The sequence below is a fragment of the Aquarana catesbeiana genome, linkage group LG08, assembly GCF_042186555.1.
Source record: "Aquarana catesbeiana isolate 2022-GZ linkage group LG08, ASM4218655v1, whole genome shotgun sequence".
Classification (NCBI taxonomy): Eukaryota; Metazoa; Chordata; class Amphibia; order Anura; family Ranidae; genus Aquarana; species Aquarana catesbeiana.
In genome coordinates this window covers 176,511,439-176,536,126 of record NC_133331.1, presented here as the reverse complement: position 1 = coordinate 176,536,126, position 24,688 = coordinate 176,511,439, and positions in this window count along the sequence as shown.

Here is a 24,688-nt window from a genome sequence, read left to right as displayed (position 1 = left end):
TGTCCGAAGCCTTGTTTTGAAGCAAGTGTGTTTGAAGCCGAAGTAAGTGTAAATGAGCCCTAAGGGCTAGTTTTCACTTGCTTCAAAACATGGCTTCGGACAAGCTTTGTTAAAGCTCTCTGAACACCAGTCAAAGCTCCTGTAACTAAATAAAAGTTACCTTACAGTCCTGTTTACACCTGCTTCGTTTTTTGCTTCGGTGGGGCTTCGATGAGGCTTTGTTGGAGCTTGGATGGGGCTTCGGTGGGGCTTCGATGAGGCTTCGGTGGGGCTTCATGTGAGCTTTGCCATAGACTTCTATGAAGATGCTTTGTAGACGCTTTGAAGCACCACTAAAGCTACATGGGGTATAATTTTTGAAGTGAAGCCGAAGCAAAGCAAAAGCAGGTGTCAACAGGACTGTAAGCTAACCATTTTATTTAGTCACAGGGGCTTTGACTAGTGTTCAGAGAGCTTTAACAAAGCATGTCATGTTTTGAAGCAAGTGCAAACTAGCCGTTAATGTGTGTTGAAGCCGAAGCAATTGTAAATGAGCCCTTAGGGTTACAGGGTGGGTTAGTGTTACTATTACAGTGAATGTTAGCATTAGGATTACAGGGAGGGGTTGTGTTAAGGAGAGAGAGGCCTGACACAAAGAGGGTCATTCCTCTGCTCACCTCCTGCCTGGACTCATAGAGCCCTGAGTAAAGGTATCCAATCCCACTTAAAGCATCGTATTGTGCTAAAATTTGCCATTTAAGTGTGCCTCTGCTTTTGGGGACATTCTAGTATCTGGAATCCCCTGAAATCAGCTTGAATATAGGATTGAGAGCTACAGTGCCTTCAAAAAGTATTTATATCCCCTGAAATTTTGCACATTTTGTCATGTTACAACCAAAAATGTAAATGTATTTTAATGGAATTTTATGTGATAAACCAACACAAAGTGGCACATCGTTGTGAAGTGGATTTTTTCCGAATAAATATCTGAAAAGTGTGGCATGCATTTGTATTCAGCCCCTCTGAGTCAGTACTTTGTAGAACCACCTTTCGCTGCAATTACAGCAAGTCTTTTTGGGGATGTCTCTACCAGCTTTGCACATCTAGAGAGTGACATTTTTGCCCATTTTTTTTTTTTTTTTGCAAAATAGCTCAAGCTCGGTCAGATTGGATGGAGAGTGACTGAACAGCAATTTTCAAGTCTGGCCACAGATTCTCAATTAGATTTAGGTCTGGACTGTCACTGGGCCATTCTAACACATGAATATGTTATGATCTAAACCAGGGATCCTCAAACTACGGCCCTCCAGCTGTTGCAGAACTACACGTCCCATGAGGCATTGCAAAACTCTGACATTCACAGACATGACTAGGCATGATGGGAAATGTAGTTCCTGAACAACTGGAGGGCCGTAGTTTGAAGACCCCCTAATCTAAACCATTCCATTGTAGCTCTGGCTGTATGTTTTAGGGTCATTGTCCTGCTGGAAGGTAAACCTTTGCTGCAGTCTGAAGTCTTTTGCAGACTCTAACAGGTTTTCTTCTAATATTGCCCTGTATTTGGCGCCATCCATCTTCCCATCAACTCTGACCAGCTTCCCTGTCCATGCTGCAGAAAAGCATCTCCGCAACATGATGCTGCCACCACCATTTTTCACCATGGGCATGTGTGTTCCGGGTGGGGTGCAGTGTTAGTTTTCTGCCACATATAGTGTTTTGATTTTAGGCCGAAAAGTTAAATTTTGGTCTCATCTGACCAGAGCACCTTCTTCCACATGTTTGCTGTGTCTCCACATGGCTTCTTGCAAACTGAAAATGGGACTTCTTATGGATTTCTTTCAATATTAGCTTTCTTCTTGCCACTCTTCCATAAAAGCCAGACTTGTAGAGTGCAGAACTAATAGTTGTCCTGTGGACAGAGTCTCCTACCTGAGCTGTGGATCTCTGCAGCTCCTCCAGAGTTACCATGGGTCTCTTTTCTCTGATTAATGCTCTCCTTGCCCGGCCTGTCAGTTTAGGTGGACAGCCATGTCTTGGTAGGTTTGCAGTTGTGTCATACTCTTTCGATTTTCAGATAATGGCTTGAACAATGCCCAGTGAGATGTTCGAAGCTTGGGATATTTTTTTATAATCTAACCCTGCTTTAAAACTTCTCCACAACTGTATCCCTGACCTGTCTGGTGTGTTCCTTGGCCTCCATGATGCTGTTTGTTCTCTAAGGTTCTCTAACAAACCTATGAGGGCTTTGTAAAGAACATAGCACATATCATGAGGGACTCCATTTTAGTTTTAAGACACCATTTTAGTTTTACAGGAAAATTGAGAAAACTCAAATGTGAGTTTTAACTGAAACCAATATTATCTTTAAGCTGTTATCTATAGAAAACCTTCTCAAGGTTGCCTATACATTTTAGCTAGAATATGGAGTTTGGCCTAGCTCATGTTTGTTCTTGATAAGATTAGTGTGTCCTTCACTTGTTAAGAAATACATATATAGTAGAAATGATGCAAGATTTTGTCTTATAACACCAGCTAATAGTTAAATATTAACTGAACCTATTTTCATTTCAATGACATGTATAAGGTTAGTAAAACTCCTCCCATCCCTCAAACTGCATAAATACTGTCCCTTTTGACCAATACAAATTAGATGTCATTAAGTGGCTAAGCAAACCTGTCTCCTGTGTCACTTTATTGATATCTCCAGGCCTGGGGGTCAACGGAGGTCTTCCTGCATTACCTGAACCTATCTGGGTGGTCTTAGAAGCCGAAATTGCCTACAATCTGGGGGCTCGTCCGGGATAAAAAGCCAAATAAAATCATATCTGAAGGTAAGTCTTCATTTTGTCTTTATTGACGAAATATTTCTTGCCTCAGCTCTGATTAAAGCTTTTTAGACCCGTAAATTAGTAGGGGATAAGAACCACGCCAGAGGTTAATATTAGAGGGTTTTTGGGAAACCCACAAAGATAAGCAGTACTGCATACACATATATAGAGACATTCCTTTTGGGAAGGGATATGAAGTGGTTAATGAGGAAATAGACTCCGGTGACCCCAAAATCCTTTGCTTTTTCTTATCTATCGCATTAGAAGTTATAAGATAATCTGTTGTGTGTGTGTGGGTCAGAAGACTGGGTGGTAAGAACAGTCGACTCCCACTGTCAATATGGGTCAGAAACAAGGTAAAGAAGATCCTCCCCCTCTTCCCAATCCAGGAGAAACGTGTAAGGATTTTGTAGCCAGAATTTGTGGTACTAATTATGAATTCATAGTCCCATGGGTTTCAAATTTAGCGGGATGGACCGAAGCCATACACAGTGTAGACCCCTTTCCCCGGGATGGCGCTAATGATGAATTTCACATAGATATGATAAAAGGATTGTGTTTAGGAGATAAGAGAGCTTTCCCTTGGTACCCCGGGGATCCTCAATGGGATATGGATTATATGGAAAAGGGAGGAGAGAACTGGTTAAAATACGCCCCATATTGGTTTCAGAGGGATAATAAGAAACAGAAAAAGCCCACCAAATGTTTAAGTAAGGAAGATTATGACCAGAAACATAGAGAAGAAGCCGATAAAAAGAGATTTGTCCCTGACCCAATAGCCCCACCCCTGCCAATAGTCAGTCATCCTCCACCTGCATATGTACATGTCTATCCGAGTTTAAGAAAAGAAGATATTGATCTTCTGGCTGGACATTATGCAACCAGACAACGGCAGGTCCCCCTCGCTCCACAACCACAACAGCAGATGCCTCCCGCTCCACAACAAGATAGACAGCACCCACAGAGGGCCCGAGTCGAGGTAGGTGAACCAGAAGATGAACAGGGAGCTATAGGAGGGGTAGTTTCACCACCTGGCCAAGAGCAGGAGGAAGAAGACGTTAAAGGGGATAGAATACTTAGTCCCCCTAAAACAAAGAGTGGAACTGTATATAGTAACACTAACCTTCAAACACCTTTCATGACCATTGGAAATGAATTATTAAAAAAGGTAATAGACATTGAGGACATTGACAGGATAGTAAAACATTGCCCCAAACCCACCGCCTCTGCAGGTGGCACTTTAACTTACTTAAAAAAGGCATGTAAGGGTAGAAATTACACACAGGAAGACATGCGTCTTATCATTGATGGTATCATAGGACACACCAGTTCCTGGAGCTGGGCAAATGTTCCAAGTATAAACACTATTGACACTGGAAACGCGGGAGCATATGGGCTAAACACAGTACCAGGTAGGGACGCCATGTGGACAGAATTAGAGACTGAAATGATGAGAGTATTTAAAAATAAAAGTTCCCTCCCTACTGCCATAGCATGCAAACAAAAGTCAGGAGAAACTGTAGTTGAATTCTGGAAAAGGTTTCATGAAAATTGGACAACAGAAGCTGGATTAGCTACAACTACTGATGTGGGAGCTTTGTTTATTCAAACTTTTATGAATAATCTAAAACCCCAGTTCGCCTTGGTGGTGAAACAGATGATATCTGAATGGACCACACAGACGATTGACCAATTTCAGGAAACTTTAATACAGAAAGAAGCAGCAGGGTGTTTTGATGTAATAAAAGAGAAAGCAGTGAGTAGCCTTTATCAGGGTGGAGTGCGAACTCAGCCTCCCCAAGATAATGGTGGACAATGGAGCAGTGGAAACAGAGGCAGAGGAAGAGGAAGAACAAAAGGGAGAGGGCATGGTTTTTCCAGACCACCCCAGCAGTCCCGCACATGTTGTTTTAACTGTGGACAACAGGGTCACTGGAGAAATCAATGTCCTTATGAATGGAATAACCCAAATACTCAAGATCAAGATCAAATGCATACAAAGGGACCCCAATCTAGCCAACCAAATCAAGTTGCCCCAAAGCAACAGGGTCCCCGATTCCCTATACAGTGGAATCAACAGCAACTAAAATGAAGCTGCCCGGAAGGTAGTATCCCAGCATTTCCTTTGATCTCACACTCTTACAATGAACAACCAATTGTGACCCTATATATCAAAAATAGGCCTGTTCCATTTTTAACCGATTCAGGGGCAACTCGGAGCACCCTCAGTGAGGACTACTACAGAGGTGAGACTAAAATTGCTGAACCTTCTATGGGAATTAATGGGATACTTACCAAAACATACAAAACACCACCTTTACCAGTAAGTGATGTTGAAAGGGGAGGTGCAACAGTCTTGCATCATTGTTTCAGGATTATACCAAATTGTCCTGTGAATCTCTTGGGTAGAGATTTGATGGGAAAATTGGGTATAACACTGAAAATGACTACTGAAGGAGGGGTCTTCGTACACTCCAAGGTAATACCAATATATTACACTGAGGATAGTGATCTCCCTCCACCAGATGATCCGGTATGGTCAAAAAGCTCCTTGGATGTAGGTCTTATTTCTTGTACCCCATACAAGGCAGCTTTAAAATCATGGGCACAGCCGGTTTATCACAAACAATACCCCATTTCAAAAGAAAAAGAGGAAGGAGTGGCCCCAATGGTGGAAAGGTTCCTGCAGCTAGGAATTCTTAAAGAGACACTGTCACCCTACAACACCCCCATTAACCCAGTAATGAAGCCAGACGGCTCTTACAGGTTTGTACAAGACCTCAGAGCTATAAACAACCTAGTGATACCCATCGCTCCCATAGTGCCTGACGTGCCATCACTCTTAACCTCCATACCATGCGATGCAGAGTATTTTTCGGTCATTGACCTTTGTAATGCATTTTTTTCAGTTTCTGTTGACGAAGAGACACAGCCTATCTTTGCATTCAATTTCAGAAACCGCCAGATGACGTGGTGTAGATTACCCCAGGGCTATGTAGACTCCCCTGTAGTGTACACAGTGGCCCTCCAGGCAACCCTGCGGTCTTGGACACCCCGCCATGGTTCCGTCCTACTTCAATATGTTGATGATTTGTTGTTGTGTAGTCCAAGCCAGAAAGCATGTAAAAATGATGGTTTAGATCTGTTACATTGGTTAGCAGACAATGGTCACAAGGTTTCTAAGAAAAAGCTACAATGGTGTCAGGAAACTGTTGAATACCTTGGTTTTGTACTCTCCAAAGGAGAAAGGAAAATCAGTCACAAGAGAACTGCGGCTCTCGTGGGTCTGCCCCGCCCACTTACTAAGAAGGACATGCTATCCTTTCTTGGAATGATTGGTTACTGCCGCCAATGGATACCTGATTGTTCCTACTATGATAATCTCCTGAGGCAAGCCACAGGTACTGACATGCCAGATTGTGTGAAATGGAATGATGAAATGTACAATGCTTTTGTGTATCTTAAAACTGCAATGGTCACATCTCCTGGACTTGGACTACCTGAATATGGTAAAATGTTTCACTTGTTTGCAAGGGACAACTGTAAAACAATGGCGGGGGTCCTGGCTCAGGAGCATGGGGGGAAACTCCGCCCAATTGCGTTTTTTTCAAAAGTTGTGCCGATGCCAGTACAGGGCATGCCGGCGTGTCTCAGAGCTCTGGCATCCTGTGCGATGGTGGTGGAAATGGCTACATCATTCACTCTAGGGCATGCCACCACACTACACACCACTCACAATGTATCCATTCTACTAAAAAACATCCATACCCAGCACATGTCAGCCCAGAGGCTGAGCGGTTATGAAGTAATTTTACTTTCTAACCCAAAACTTGAGATCAAATATGCCTCTCCCACTTCTGGCCCAGCTCCAATCCTGAATGCCTTGCTAGGCTTGAAAGGTGAAGAAGATGAGGTAGTGCCTCAACATGAATGCATGGACCTCATCCACCAAGACACATCCCCGAGACCAGACATGTCTTCAACTGCTCTCCCTGGAGCACAGAATGTCTTTGTGGATGGGTCTTGTTCAAGACCAAATGATAACACATACCATGCAGGGTATGCTGTTGTTCAGCTGCCTGATAAAATACTGGAAGCAAACCCTGTCCCATTCCAATCAGCACAAGCTGCAGAACTTATAGCCCTTACTCGAGCTTGTCAGCTTTTTGAAGGGCAGGATGTAAACATTTACACAGACTCCAAGTACGCGTACGGTGTCGCGCATGATTTTGGAGTCATATGGAAAAGGCGGGGCTACATAGCAGCAGACGGTAAATCCATCTCACATTCCACGCTTGTCACAAGTCTGTTAGAAGCTATACAATTACCAAGGTCCATAGCTATACTACACTGTAGGGCACATACAGGGCAACAGGATGACATAGCCAAAGGCAACGCCTTAGCTGACAAAGCAGCAAAAGAAGCAGCATCCACACAGCCTGCAAACATACAAATGCCATTACTCTCACCAGAAATTCCTCTTTTGGATCAAACATTGCGTGATCTCCAAGCATATGCCACAGACCAAGACATCCAGCAATGGAACTCAATAGGTGTGCAGACAAACCCAGAAACTGACCTTGTCTGCCAAGAGGGGAGACCATGTATCCCTGTAGCCAGTGCACCCATTTTTATTTCACAATACCATGGGATAGGTCACAGAGGGTGGAAAGTCACATGTGAACTTTTGGATAAGGATTTTTACATTCCAGGTCTTCCCTCTCTCGTTAAGGCATATGTTTCCAGATGCATCACATGCATTCGGAATAACCCTAGCAACCCTCACAAAGCAAAACACGAACATCTGATATATCCATCTACACCATTCACTCATCTGCAGATAGATTTTACACACATGCCCAAACTAGGTAAAAGACAGGAATATTTGCTAATAATAGTGGACATGTTTTCAAGATGGATAGAATTGTTTGTAACTACAAAGGAAGATGCACAAACAGTAGTGAGGATTCTGATACAAGAAATTATCCCAAGGTGGGGTTGCCCACTGCAGATCAACTCTGACAATGGTCCTGCATTTGTGGCCAAAGTTTGTCAAGACCTGGTAAAAACACTGAAAATAGAATGGAAGTTTCATATTCCTTACCACCCCCAGAGTTCAGGTATAGTGGAAAGGATGAACAGAACCATTAAAGATAAGATCAGGAAGGCCACTGGAGGTACGTATGCAAATTGGAAGAAGGTCCTACCAGCTGTACTAGCCGAGGTAAGAATGACACCCTCTAAAAAGACAGGATACTCTCCTTTTGAAGTCTTAATGGGTAGGCCATTCCCCACCCCATGGGCCAGACAGCCACTTATGTTAGAAAGAGGGGACCTAGATCTTATTCAGGAAGAATATGTAAAAAAACTTATTGAAACTTTGGATAAAGTTGAAAGGAATGTTGCTCGCACCTCTCCTTCTTCTTCACAGGAACCTACACACCCTTTCCAGGTGGGTGACACCGTGGTGGTCCAGAGATTGAACCGCACCAAGAAACAAGAGTTTCCCTTCGGACCCCCAACCACAGTGATCGCAGTCACCCGCACAGCTATTTTGGTAGAAGGACAACAGGCCTGGATTCATGCAAGTCGCGTAAAGAAGGTCAACCAGGACCCTAAGAAGCAAGGCAAAGATAAAGCACAGAGAGGTGAAGCAGGTGATATAAATCCTCGAAAACAGAGTGAAGCAGGTGGTCAAGACTCTGAACAAGATGACGTCGCTTATTTCACCACGGACTTCTGGGAAAGCCTTGTGCCTCCTATGCTGGGCTGCCCTGATTGTGTTCCTGCCAACTTGGCTGATAACTAACTGTATTTATTATTCTGAAGATTTGGGACTCATAAAGGGTATTTGTGGGGCCTCTAACACTCTACAACAGAATAATACACATGACAGACACAAGAGAAATGAAAACTCAGAAAGTTTTACAGATAAAATGTTATTGTTGAAGTTTAAATATAGCTACGCCCAGAAATCTGGATTTGAAAAATGTTGGATATGTAGTAAACTCCATCCTAGCACTGCTAGAATCCCCTTAATGGCAGTACCTCTAAACTTCACCCCACTCCTTAATGGCACACCTCCTGTCGTCCTTACAGAAGTCATAAGAACACTTTCAAATAATACCCTTACTTTCCAAATTACTGGTAGAAGTCATTCCCCAGACTGGTGTTTTAGGCTGGGAAACTCCACAAATGGAGCTGAAGTTTGCCAACAAGCTAATATTAACTTTTCAATGACTTCAATTGAAAGCCCTTTCTTTCATACTTCAGAACCTGCCCTAAACACCACTCTAATAAACTTTCTTAACTCCAGTTCCACTTCCACAGTAGGACAATTATTGTCGAGTTTAACTTTTTCCAGTTTTTCTGATGAAATGATGACAATATTCAACAAACGATCCTTAGCTCTAGGAAACAGTATTTATATTTGTTGTGGAAAAATCTGTCACCCTTGGATCCCCACCGAACCCCAAGGATGGTGTTATCTTGCATCCCTAGTCCCCATCATGGGCGTAGTAGGAGATAGCAAGGGAGGACACCTCCTTGAAGCTAGCATGCATCCTAGGTACCCCCTCAAACACCGCAATAAAAGGGAGTTATTTCTTACAAAGGATAAGGCATGGGCTTGGTTCCCCTCATGGACTGGGTGGGGAATAGACTTAATGAAAAGGTTGAATAATTACACTGGAATCATTGATGAAATAATGGAAAAGAATTCTGATGATATTACTAAATTAAATATAGAAACTAGGGCAATTAGAAAACAATTAGAACTACACGAGTTAGCCATAGAAAGCATGAGTGCTGCTTTAACTGGGTTATGTGAAAACACAGAAGATTATGAGTGTTGTACCTGGTTTCATAACACAAGTATTGAGGTACCAGATTATTATGATATAATTGCACAACACCGGAAAGAAGTAAACAAATTACAAGATGAAGCTAGAAACATTGCTAAGACATGGGATCCTTTTGCAAACCTAAGTTCTGGGATAGGAATTTTGGCATGGATAAAGAGTGCTGCCATAACTATAATTATGATTGCTCTTTTTGTTTTGTTCCTATATGCCTGTTATAAGCTTATAATGTGTATAATTGTTAAGGCATCCCGAACCCCTGATCCTGCTGCTGCGAATAGAATTTATCTGAGTATGTATTATGATAGAAGAAAATTTACATAACTGTGAAAGATAGTGAGCCATATAAATAATGTCTCAAAGAGGGGATTGTAAAGAACATAGCACATATCATGAGGGACTCCATTTTAGTTTTAAGACACCATTTTAGTTTTACAGGAAAATTGAGAAAACTCAAATGTGAGTTTTAACTGAAACCAATATTATCTTTAAGCTGTTATCTATAGAAAACCTTCTCAAGGTTGCCTATACATTTTAGCTAGAATATGGAGTTTGGCCTAGCTCATGTTTGTTCTTGATAAGATTAGTGTGTCCTTCACTTGTTAAGAAATACATATATAGTAGAAATGATGCAAGATTTTGTCTTATAACACCAGCTAATAGTTAAATATTAACTGAACCTATTTTCATTTCAATGACATGTATAAGGTTAGTAAAACTCCTCCCATCCCTCAAACTGCATAAATACTGTCCCTTTTGACCAATACAAATTAGATGTCATTAAGTGGCTAAGCAAACCTGTCTCCTGTGTCACTTTATTGATATCTCCAGGCCTGGGGGTCAACGGAGGTCTTCCTGCATTACCTGAACCTATCTGGGTGGTCTTAGAAGCCGAAATTGCCTACAGGCTTCACAGAACAGCTGTATTTATACTGAGATTAAATTACACACAGGTGGACTCTATTTACTAATTAGGTGACTTCTGAAGGCAATTGGTTCCACTAGATTTTAGTTAGGGGTATCAGAGTAAAGGGGGCTGAATACAAATGCACGCCACACTTTTCAGATATGTATTTGTAAAAAATGTTGAAAACCATTTATCATTTTCCTTCCACTTCACAATTATGTGCCACTTTGTGTTGGTCTATCACATAAAATCCCAATAAAATACATTTACGTTTTTGGTTGTAACATGACAAAATGGGAACAATTTCAAGGGGTTTACTTTTTCAATGCACTGTATATTGCTCTTAAATCTCAGTTATTGCTCTCTAGTTGACCATTTGCCAGGTCTGCCCGAGGGGGCTGTGGCTGTTATTAGAGTTGAGAGGCAGAGTAACGGACTGAAAAAACAAAAGCAGCTCCTTCGGGTTATCGCTACACAATTAAATACTGAATATTCAAATGAACTCCAAATAATACATAAATAATATATACATGAAAAAAACTGTCACAGGACAGATATTGTGTGAAAGTTAAAAGTCCAAAAACATTTCAAAGCATACAAAACCAATAAAGAAAATAGATGCCCAGAAGTGTACACAACAAATAAACTTCTTCCTTCCTTGAATAGTGTCAACAGCATCCACCATCACCAGAGGTACAGGGCCGGTACAAGGGGTGGGCAGAGAGGGCACTTGCCTTGAGTGCAGTGTTGATTTGTATAAAAAAGGGGCGCTGGAAGCATTGGATGATTCTCCTGCCTCACAGATGGAAGTGGCTGTAATTCTCCTCCTACTCTGTTCTAGCTGCTTCATCTATGGGTAACTGCATCATCTTGCTCTCCTTCCCGGCCGTCTTTTTAGACAGGGGCGAAACTGGAGTGGGGGGGCAGGGGGGGGGCACAGGCCCCGGGTGACGCATCTAGGGGGGGCACCGCCAGGAGTTTCGCTAAAGGCGCTGGAGTGGGGGGGGTGCAGAGGAAGCCCTGGACCAGAAAAGGGTTTGTATGGCAAAGACCCTGGATTAGGAGAGGAGGCCTTGGACTAGAAGGGAATTACACAGGAAGCCTTGGATTGAGAGGTGCAGAGGAGGCCCTAAACTAGCAGGGGAGTGCAGAGGAGGCCTTGGACTATAGGATGCAGAGGATACCCTGGACTAGAAGGGGAGTATACAGGAGGCCTTGGACTGGTGGGGGGGGGGGAGTACACTGGAGGCCCTGGACTGGGGGGTGTAGAGGAGGCCCTGGACTTGAAAATTGGGGTTGGTGTGGCAAAGGACCTGGAATTCGGAGGACTGGGTGCAGGGAGGCTCTGAACTTTGGGGGGCTGTAGGGGAGGCTTTAGACTAGAAGGGTAGTGCAGAGGGAGCCCTGGAGTGGGGGGTGGGGGTGCAGAAGAGGCCCCTGACTAGGAAATGGTGGTTGGTGTGGCAAGGGCCCCTGGATGGGGGGGTACAAGGGAGATACTGGATTAGGTGAGGGGGTGCCTGGAGGTCCTAGATTAGGAGTGGGGGTTTCTGGAGGCCCTGGACTAGGGCAGCAGATGTCTGGAGGCCCTGGTCTATGGGGTAGGGATAGTGGAGGCCCTCTGGACTAGGAAAAAGGGTGCCTGAAAGACCTGCCAGCCTTAGGGAGAAATAGCCTGGATCTAAAGCCTGGGCTGATTAAGAGCCTGCCTGGGCCCTGGAGGGTGAGTTCACAGCCAGGGCTGGACTGGGACAAAAATTTGGCCCTGGACTTCACCCAGACTGGCCCACTTTGACAGGTCTCTCCCATGCCGGCTTGCCACCCAAGTCCCCCCCCCCACTAGCTATTAGCCGTTCTACATTATTTCTCTTATAGGCAGTACCAGTGGGGAAGCTAGACATTATTTCACCTGGGGCAAAGAATCAGTTTGGTGCCCCCCCCAATGGAACAAGATTAGGCAGGAAAGTGAGGCCGCCCTCCTTCCAGATCGTATGATGAGCTTCTAAGTGTTGACTCCTGAGCATCATGTCTGTATTCAGGCGCGCTGCATAACTAGCCAGGGAGAGGAGGTGAGCACTGCGGGGGGGACAGAGGACTGGAGGGAGGCAGCGGTCCACTGTCACTGAAATCGGCCCACTGAGCCATCGGCCCACCGGGAAACTCCCTGTAGTCCCAATGGCCAGTACATGCCTGTTCACAGCATAAATAGGGACATTTATCAATTGTCGCAAGTAATGCCAAACAGGAGCAGAGAGACAGGTCGTGTTTTCGATTTATTGGTTATTTGGCTGTACTTCTGTGGATCACAGCAGTGCAGATTGTTTTGCACTCCTGTGACCCATTTACACCTGACAGCGGGCTGTCAGCTGACGTCACAGAGCAGGTCCAGGGAAAGATCGCAACCATATGGTTGGGATCGGCCCACCACATGACTGGCTGGACTGGCATCCAGCTCAGCTTCTCAGCGGGACGCTGAGAGTCTGAGCCAGTCGCTCCTGCCCCCTCCACAGCCCAGTGTTTCGGGGGGGCAGAGCAGAGAGCTGGTGACTGTCAGTCTCTGGCTCTCCGCTTGATTACTCGGTTCTCAGCTTGGAGCTGGCGGGGGACAGATGCAGCATCCATCTAGGTAAGTATGATTAAAAAAAAAAAAAAAATTCCGATACTTCTCTTTTGATTACCCGAGATCTCCTTTTTCCTGCTATCTGGCCCACATGACAATTAGGCCTCATTCACATGGAGCATATGTATCCATGCTCTGTGTGATGGCCGTGTTCCGCATAGGGATACTTGGTGTTCTGTGCATCCCTGTGCAGGCAGTCCAGTCAAAGTCAATTGGGAAGGATGCATCAGCAAAATTTGACACACAGGCAGGAAAGGATGCATGCATCCGAATGCACAGTATCTGCATTAATATTTATACCACCTGGGGTTACTTCAAGAATGAGTTAAGACACAGTGAATGGGGTTCTGGTCAAAAAGTGTTTTCTTCTGTGTGAATAGAAAGGCAATGAACTGATTCATCTAAAGTTATTCTTTGGTCCACTTTATGATGTGACATTGGAGAGTGGAAGTATGTGTCAAAACATGATCTCCTTTTGTGGAGTTAACCAGTGCTTAAATAATAAAATAGTTGAGGATGCGTCCGGAGCCCCCTTAGGTGTGTTGCAACAGCGAATTAATATTATAAAATATAAAACCAGAAGCGGGTGTGAGACCCGTCACCCGATTGGCTGAAAGGACAGGCGATCCTATTGGACGCCTAGGAGGAGGGAAGGAGATGCACAGCGGAAGCGAGGAGAAGAGCCGCCTGGTCCCCGCTGTTGCCTGGATGCCCGATCCCCGCCGCTCCATGGATGCCCGATCCCCGCTGCCTTGATGGGGTAAGTGCCGGTGGACCGACCGGTGGAGAGCGGGGGGGTTTGAGTTGCTGCGGGGGAGATTTGGTTGTTTGCCACCCCCCAAGCAAAAAACCACCAGCCGCCACTGGACATCACACTAGTGTGAACCAGCCCTAAAGGTCCCTTAGCAGACTCGTGTAAACATGGGCTGCATTTCATTGGGTCACATTCATTGGGCTGTACTGACCACTGATCATGATGGGGAGATCATTTTTGCTTAAATGCAAAGCATAGTGGCTGCAGCATGTGTATACCCTATACAGCTGCCTTTGCAGCTGTGGGGGGAGGAGGATGGTACAATCTGGATCCAGTTGCTTGTTCTTACCCCTACCCAACCACAACTGTAAATGAGGTCTTAGGCATCATTCACACAGTGAGGTATTGGGGGGGGGGGTATCGCCGCTAAGGGCTGTATACATTGAAAAAATTAAACAGCATTGGGCTGTGCCACAGCTGCCCTGCAACCGCATGCAATGCATGGTTTGCATGCCCAGTGGGTCAGCACCTTGATGGTTAAAACAGGCAGTGGCGAGGTAATATTACCCCTCACCACTTGTCAAACACCAGCAGTGATAGACACACATTGTATCAAGCCCTTTCAGGCCCCTTCCTCCCTCAGTCCCAGTTCACACTGGTGTGATGCGGGAAACCCTGCGATTCAGTGCCGGTTCCTGCATCACACCTAAATCACAGATTGGTTCACACTGACATCTGCAAACCACTGGGGGTGTAAATGTAAAGTTAATGGCACCCCCAGATCGGTTCGCAGATCGCAGTGCAAACTGTCAAATGGTGCGATTCCAGTGCAGACCAAAAAAATGCAGTCATACAAACTGTATGGCTGAATTCACATCGCACAGACATCGCATGTGATGTCCACAGCAATGCAGTGCGAATTACATGGGGTGGTGGTGGGGCTTCTTGCAGTCTGCAAACTTCACCCTGGGCACAGGATGACCTTGTCCCGGCACTGCTAACCGAACCCAGATGTCTCCCTTATTCAGAGTGGTCACCAAGAGCTTAGGCCGAAATATTAAAGCTTGAATGTCGTCTCTCCACATGCATCCCAGGGATCACCAGCAAACACTGATTACCAAACAGCCACGTTCAATCTTCCAGCAGCATAAACTCATGTAAAGGCAAGCATACAGATACTGCTCATAGCGTAAACGATCATCTGGTATGTTTATTTAGCAAAAAATTGCACTTACTGTACATATGTATACAAACAATGCGCATTAAAAAGAATCACCAAAGCCGGCAAACAGCAGTTACTTCCAGTACACAATGACCTCAGTAAGAGGCTCCGCCAAATGTGCTTCATCATCAGAGGACATCTTTTGGGCCATTATTTTTCAGTACTACCCAGTATGTTCTGGTTTTTGATATTGGGAAGGATATCTTCTTTTTGTGTTTCCAGCTTGTTTTTTTTATTTTTGTTTATTGACACATTTGCGCAGTTTTCATTATTTTTTTCATCATCAGGGTTAGTGTTAAGGATTCAGAGAGAGGTAGTGTTTCGGGTCACAGTAGTGTTAAGGTTACAAAGAGGGGTAGTGTTGGGGTTACAGTAGTGTTAAGGTTACAGAGAGGGGTAGTGTTGGGGTTACAGTAGTGTTAAGGTTACAGAGAGGGGTAGTGTTGGGGTTACAGTAGTGTTAAGGTTACAGAGAGGGGTAGTGTTGGGGTTACAGTAGTGTTAAAGCCGAGGTCCACCGAAATTTTTTTTTTAAAAGTCAGCAGCTACAAATACTACAGCTGCTGACTATTAAAATAAGGACACTTACCCATCCAGGGTGCCCGCGATGTCGGCACCTGAGGCCGAACCGTCCCTCGGTCCTCGGGTGCTGCCTCCGCCATCTTTGGTGAGGGAATCAGGAAGTGAAGCCTTGTGGCTTCACTTCCTGGTTCCCTACTGCGCGTGCGTGAGTCGCGCTGTGCAATCCGAAGGGTCCCTGCTGTCTCTGGGACCTGTGTGTCTCCCAGAAGACAGCCGGCGGGACAGGAAGTGGCGTAGACCCCCGTGGGAGTCTATGCCTGGAAGTGGGTGCAAATACCTATACAGGTATCTGCACCCCCCCTGAAAGGTGCCAAATGTGACACCGGAGGGGGGAGGGTTCAGAAAAGCGGAAGTTCCATTTTTGTGTGGAACTCCGCTTTAAGGTTACAGAGAGGGGTAGTGTTGGGGTAACAGTAGTGTTAAGGTTATAGAGAGGGGTAGTGTTGGGGTAACAGTAGTGTTAAGGTTATAGAGAGGGGTAGTGTTGGGGTTACAGTAGTGTTAAGGTTACAGAGAGGGGTAGTGTTGGGGTAACAGTAGTGTTAAGGTTATAGAGAGGGGCAGTGTTGAGGTTACAGAAGTGTTAAGGTTACAGAGAGGGGTAGTGTTGGGGATACAGGGAGGTTTGGTGTTAAGGTTACAAGGAGGGTGCCATGAGGGGATTATAGTGAGAGATTGCGTATGGGTTCTGAGAAGGTTTGTGTGAAAGTGACTCAGGGTAGGGTAGCTGTCTTAGTGCTTATAGCTCTGTGCCAAAAACTATGAGTGCCAATATAATGGTGCTGGCAGCTTATGCATCGTTATTAATAAGATACAGTGTACGCAAAACATTATCTGTACTGCAGTGAAGTAGGGGCTTAGTGTGGGCACTGTGCCCTGGCTGCACATATTATTCCACTGATGGGTGTCCTAGTTTTTTAGTAATTCTAACATCACTGTCTTCATGCCAGTTGCATCACGAGACATTTTACTGGCTGAGATGTTGCAACAAATTTGATTAGTCCTTTGTCACAGTTGATTCTGAATGAAGAGTAATCATTTCCATTATAATAATTTCCATTTGTGCTGCAAAAACTGATGGGTGACAACCCTCTTTTCCGATTTCCTAGTTATGCTGCTGTGTTGTCACCCCGTCACATGTGCTTCTGATGATGATTCTAAAGCGTGGTACATGTGGGCCAAATATCGGCCGGTACTCTGTTGAAATGGACGACATTTGGCCCACGTATGGCAGCCTGTCCGACAGAAGCCAGCCAAACGTCCAGCCTCTGTAGAATGAGCATGCCAGAAAACCATCTTCCAATCGGCATCTGATCAGCACTCGCATCCAATGGTTGCGAGCCCTGACCGATGTGTTCTTCGGGAGGGGCAGTCCCCCTGTCAGAACACAATAGCTTAGTGGGGAGATCACTGTACTGACATTGCATAGTTAGTAGGGAGACCTCCTCACGAGCTCCTCAGCCCACTCGGCTAAATGAAAAATACCTTATAGTGTGTACCAGACTTAAGTGACCATTTCAGCACACATCATGCAGGCATTGTCTATGGTAGCCATCCTCTGGAAATGTCATGCAGCCATAACTGTAGTGCATTTATACAGACAAAAATTGGCTGCAAAAAGGCTGTAGGAGGTTGCAGAACTGAAATGCAATATATTGATTTTTTACTCATTAAATAAAGCCCCTAATTACACTTCCCAAACTTATACTTGCAACTCTAAATTGTAAGTACATACATTATTTACTATTGCACTGAAAATTCCCTAGATTGTTTGCATCTTTCCTGATCCAGTTTGGTACTTCTTGGTTTCCCTATCTGTGTATTCACATCTTGAAAAATTGCTACAAAAACATACATACCATATATAGACAGACAACTGATTCATCTCATACACTTTGTGCACCAGCTAATCTATGGTTACTTTTTCTGGAAAAGCTTCTGTCAGCTCAGCAGGTGAAAAAATGAATGAATTCTAAAAAGTTAATTGTAAGGAGGGATAGCGGGTATGTTTGCATTCACACATTTTAGATATGCTGTCAATTTAACATGGGTGTTTACCGTAAAGTTAAAGTATAATAGATCATTATTTTCCTACTCCTGTTCTCAAGGGCACCTGTAGTTTTAGAATATTGTTAGCTATGTGCTATTCATAGTCACTGTATTCTGTGTAGGTCTAAAATTAAACGTATGAACTAGCTAAGGGCAGCATTCCTTTAGTTATGGAACTTGCTGAATATAAAATAGGAAAGAATGAAATCGGGAATATAAATTGGATCTCAAAAAAAGTTTTCATTCGTTTTCTAAATGTTACGAGAGTATGAATTAATTCTATTTGAAGTTTACAGCACAGACATACAGTAACTAATATCTTACTATAATTTTCATTTTTCCAAACAGGAAAAAGTATGCGGTATATTATTCATAGTGATCAGAGAGGGGGTATGTTTTCACTTTTTATTTACTTTTTTTTTTTTTAAGCTGGTCCACTGAGCAATTACATTTTATAATGGCAGATAGCTCCTCTCAATGTGAGTTCTGCCTCTGAATAAATGGAAGGGCGCACTGACCTAGTGCATTATCCTAAAATAACAGCTTTCTTGTTATAAAAAGTGGTAAGTATTATACTCACACATTGGCAACTGCATCAAAGCTCATTGCATAATACAGCATCCTTCAGTCCATCATAACCTGTGGCAGGAGGTTGCTTTCACACTTCTTATATAGAAAAATGGCATGGTAATGTATTTTTGCTATATAAGAGGGGTGCAAGCAACAGTCTTGGCTCTGAGGAAGAGGCTAGTCCTCGAAACGCGTTAGTCTATTGGATCTTCACCTCCTGCCATAGGTTATAATGTACTGTGGACTGAACAATGTTGTATTATGTAATGAGCTTTGATGCAATTTGTGAGTATAATACTTACCACTTTTTATAATAGTAAAGCTATGGTTTTAGGATAATGCAGTAGGTCAGTGCGCCCTTTCCTTAACTATTGTTGTTCCAGATTTCCCCAGTTTTATGAGGGCATCAAGACGAGACTTATCCACATTAAGCCAGGATGGAGATATAGCCTACTTAGCTTGAGTGGGCACACTCCCAAGTGCAGGAGAATTTGTTTGTGACCATTTGCATCTCTGAATCCATGGGGCTGAAGCCTTCTAAGGCAGCCTTCCGCATCAGGGAGACTTGCTGCTGTATTGCTGAGGTGAGAGTACTTACTGCTTCCTGAGAATGTCCAGTGCTAGGTCAGTTCCTCAAGAACTTCTCCCTTGTCAGGAGCAACACGATCTGCTTCAGGGGTGATGTCTAGGTATGAGCTGATGATTTGATCTGTTTCAGCGTTCAGACGAAACATCTAAATGTTTAATCATTTGTCTAAAGGTGAATGTCATGTCCAATAGGAGTATTACTACCATGCTTATACATGACAGCTTCCCACTTTCAATAGCTGTTAAGGACTCTAGCTGGTGCTGGCACCAGTGACACCACTGGTCCCATTCACTTACATGGTCGGAAATCCCTGGCCATGTAAGCAAAAGTGAGAGCTGGGGAGAGTTTAAACAAATACAGCCTGAGGTTCCCTCCAAATCACATCGTGCCCTTCTGGTCTAGAATATAGAATGTTTAAGGGGGGTTAAAAAAGAAAAAAAAGCAGGACCCCCCCCCCAAAAAAAAAGAATCCATATTAGATCCTTATTCAAGCATGCAGCTTGGCAGGATAGGATGGGAGAAGTGTGATGACCTCCCCCATCTGAACCATACAAGGTCACATGCCCTCAACATGAAGGGACCCCTTGGGTATAGCATATTTGCCTTCATGTTGATGAGGACAAGGGCCTCTTCCCCACAATCCTAGCTCACTGGTTGTGGGGGTCTGTGGATGAGGGGCTTTTCAGAATTTGGAAGCGCCCTTTAATAATAAGGGGCCCCCCAGATACTGCAACCCCAGTGTGAATGAGGAAAAAGTACATAGTATCTGTACTCATTCACAAGCGCCCTTTAAAAAAAAAGCATGAGCCCCCCCCCCAAAAAAAATAAGAATCCATTTTAGACCCTTATCCAAGCATGCTGCCTGGCAGGATGGGATGGGAGAAGTGTGATAACTTCCCCCATTTGAACCATACAAGGTCACATGCCCTCAACATGAAGGGACCCCTTGGGTATAGCATTTTTGCCTCCATGTTGATGAGGACAAGGGCCTCTTCCCCACAATTCTAGTTCGGTGGTTGTGGGGGTCTGTGGATGGGGGCCTTCTCAGAATTTGGAAGCACACTTAAATAATAAGGGGGCCCCCAGATACTGCAAGCCTAATGAATGAGGAAAGAGTACACAGTATCTGTACTCATTCACAAATATATATCTGAAGTATAAATCCTTTAAAAGTCTCTTACATAAATCAGTGCAAGTCCTTCATTAAAAAAAAAAAGGTCTTGTGATGAACATCTGTGAAAGCCATCATCTGACAGTGTATATCCACAGAAATCATGATGCCAAATGCCGCCAACCCACTGAAAGAAAAAAAAACCTACCGACCGCCAACACAGGTCTCATTGCTTCACTCCCACCCAATGACAGATTTAGTGGATGACAGCTGATATAAATAAAGGGGGTGGAGTACCCCCCATGATGTAATTTGACCATATATGAACATGGGGGATGCTCATCATGGGGATTCACAGAAACAACGTCATGAAGATTCACATGGAGAGGGCCAGTATCTGGGGGCCCCCTATTATTAAAGGGGATTTCTAGATTCCAATAAACCCTTCACATGCAGATCTCCACAACCACTGGCCAAGGCTGTGAGGAACATACCTGGGTTGTGAGGAAGAGGCCCTTGACAAGGTGCTTTGCAAGCGGGGTCCCCCCCTGTCAAGGTTCACCTGCCCCATGTTGAGGGCATATGTCTTGGTTTCGGTTCAGGAGTTGGGGGCTCACTCCTATCCACACTTTCCCTAGCCTGCCAGACTGCATGCTCTGATAAGGGTCTGGCATGGAGTTTTGGTGGGGGAACCATGGTACAAAACCATAAATTAATTTATTAAAATAAAGACATTTAAAGACTCACACTTTGGTGTGCTAAACAGCACTGTGTAATACACTCAGTATAAAAACTGCTCACTGCCCAATTGCAGTATAAGTCCTCATTTAACAATAATTAGTGCACTTTATTCTACCAGTGTTGACTTGGTGACACACTAACACAGAGGGTTCTATAGTTCTAAACTGTGGCAATAAATCAGTAAACAGATCACAAACAGGCCTGTCACATACAGGCAATTGTGGCAATTGTAACGTAGTGACAATATTATTATGTGGGTAAAAAACAGGCGATTGTAAAAATATATGGGCCAGAAATGGTAATCATGACAATAAATTCAGTGGGCAACAAATGGGCAATTGTGATAATTGCAGTTAGGAAATTACAGAGCATGTCAGCCTCCACAAAGACATTATTGAAATCCACCTTTCGTGCAAAGTCCACATACATAAAGCACATTGGCTTTCTCATCTATCCTGGAAGGAAGTACTCCGAACTCTTCACTAAAAGACGGACTCAGACCGCACGTGGATATCGCTGGCTACAGCTAAAGATCCCTAAACTGCCATTATACTTTGCTTTATCGCAGTATACCCCACATAGCATGTATAGTTTGGATTGGGTAATGTATACTGAACGTGAGAAATCGCTGTGAATGCACCCCCTCCCTGTATAAGGTATGTGCCCACACTACATACGGGCACAAACGCAGGGGTATGTCACCACTGAAGAGCTTTTAGCTCAGGGTAACATTTGTTAGAACACATTAGAGTTCCTGTAGATGGCCTCTTCACCCATTTAATCCTACAGCTAATGGCCAGAACAGGACAGCTTAGCAAATGTCGCCTCCCACTCCCCAAAGCTGTATGATACCCACTGTTTCAATGTGCAATGCATCGCACACCTATGGTTTACCCCTCCCCTACAGTGGGATCATCATTCGATTATACCCACCATGTTCATTGGCTAAAATGAATAGGAGGTAGCAAGAAGTAGTTCTTACTCAAAACCCTTTTACACTAAGTTATATAATGCTGTATATATAATGCTGTAATCTTGTCCCGTTTAAGGACTTGGGGGCTTAGATAGATATTATGACAGATGTCACACAAGCTCCAACAGTAATCCTGCTGCAACCGGCGAAAATATGATAACGCTCACCTGACATCCTTTATACCCTTTGGCATATGTCCTTCAAATATTCTTACACTTAAGGGGACACTGAAGGGATGCAGAACAAACATACATCGGCACCTTAGCTGGACAGAAGGGGTGGAGATGGGGAGAGGGACAGAATCACTGGCGGTGAAGAATGGCTCTGCTACTTAGCAAACTCTGGGTTATAACTACGCAGTTCTAGAAAATTACTGTTTTTCTGGTTTGAAGTATTTAATTGTTTTTCATTTGAACTGTTGAACTTTATTTTAAGGTCTCGTTTTGATGTATTCAAGATACCACATGCTTAAATGACTTAAGAAGCTTACCTTACCAAGGAATCACACAACCTGATGTATAACACTGACCATGTATCCCCGCTCTATCTTTAACGACATTTTTTACATTTTGACATGGCCCTACTACCCCGATTATACCACTGGAAACTTACTTGATTCCCATACCTCACTGGCCATTAAACACAAAAACAATTACCGCAATATCAAATACTCGGTATGTACAATTAACATACGACCACATTAAGACCCCTACAACAATATCCTCCTTTCACTTGCTCTAATAGATGGTAACAGCGGACCATCCCTCTATTTCGAAGTTTCTCCTGTGTTAGGTACTTACCAACCCCCACACAGTGTAGTAGATCGGTGCAGCCCTATATCTGGGCCGGGTTCCACTGATAGCTCACTGTACTTATCTAACCTATCTTGGAGTAGAGTAGGTTAGCTAATCAATCCCCTCCCCTTTCCCAATTCACGCAGCCCTTCTTATTAAACGGATACGCAAACGGTAATCTACCTCATTTAGGGTTCCCCCCTTCTTTCATACCCTCCGCTTCTAACAATCCCCCCATCACTACCATGGCGGATACAGAGACAAATACAAATAGTGCGCACTTTCTCCAATTGATATTAGCGCTGTACTCTAGCCCCACGGCTAGAATAAGGGTCAATGGCTGCCTGTCGAACGTCTTCTCCATTTTGAGTGGTACACATCAAGGTTCACCTCTCATCTTCGTTCTCACCTTAGAAGCCATTCTACGCAAGCTCAGTGCAAATCCCGACATCAAAGGCATTGATATCCGCAACAAACATTATAAGACTGCGGCATATGCGGACGACATCCTCCTCTTCCTATCGGACCCCTTAATCAACATACGCAATCTACTCAAAGACTTTACCCTTTTCAACAAATTATCCAACTTGCAAATTAACTTTACGAAATCTAAAGTCCTTAATATTTCCCTCCCACCAACCTTAGTGACACAATGCAAAGCAAATTTCCCTTTCAGCTGGGAACCCCATGCTCTCACATATTTAGGCATCCAAATCCCATCTAATCTAGAAGAGCTTTATGAAAGGAACTACTTACCAATACTACAAACTGTGCAAACGGATCTTCATAAATGGACCTCGGGCCAATTTTCCTGGTTTGGGGAATTGCCATCCTAAAGATGAACATTCTACCCCATATTTTATATATATTACAGACCATACCGATTAGACTCCCCACATCATTTTTCACAACGTACAAAAGACTGTGCAGGAACTTTATCTGGGCCTCCAAGTCCCCAAGACTAAGCTGGGACAGAATGACTATCCCCAAACTGAAAGGTGGCTTAAGCCTCCCCGACATTCATAAATACCATTCAGCATGCCACCTCACAAGAATAATTGACTGGCATATCCATAAACTCACTAAAGACTGGGTTGCTATTGAAGATTCTTTTTCTCAGGTCCCTCTCTCCCACCTATCGTGGATTGATGCAAAGGCAACACGGGACCCACACTTCACACCTTCAGAACAACCTCCCACACACTCAAATGGAATCCCTCACTGGGCCCGTTGACCCCATTAGATGGTAACCCTGACTTCCCACCTGGCTTATCGTTACTTAATCTGACTCACGCACACACAGTACACTCACTTTGAGCCTCGCAGTTCTTTCAAAATGATACCCTCCTCCCGTTTAATACTCTATCTTCCCACTTCCCAGACTACAACATCCCGTTCTATAAATTCCTAAAAATCAGACATTTTCTGAATAGTGCCAGACCAATCACACAGTAGTTTAGAGATCAAACTCCTTTTGAAGCACTTTGCGCTAGCACGGCTCCTCAAAGACATCTTATCTCTACGGTATACTCGCTTCTATTTAGCGAACACAACCCTAAATTCAATTCAATCAACCAGAAATGGGAAAGTGAACCCAAGTTGGACCTACCTAAAGAAGAATGGGAAAGCATTTATGAGAATATCCATAAAGGCTCCATTAACATCTCGGCACAAAAAAACGGTTATAAAATATACTCAAGATGGTACCAAACACCTGAAAGAATCCGCCTATACCACCCATCTGTTTCACCATTGTGCTGGAGATGTAACTCTGACGTGGGTTCCCTACTCCATATTTGGTGGGATTGCCCACATATAAAATCATTCTGGGAAAAAGTTCACAATGCAATCTCTTACATCACGACATATACTTTAGAGTTCACACTGGCTCAATACCTATTGCATCACACATCGCTACCACAATCCACTTACAAAAAAATCTCTCATGCTCCATCTAATAAATGCAGCTAAACAATGCATACCAATATATTGGAGGAACACCAACCCGCCTACACTAGCTGGCTGGTTCAAACCTATAGAGAAGATATCAGAGATGGAGGACTTAATCCATCAAGCCAAAGAGAACCCAATGAAATACCGAAATACATG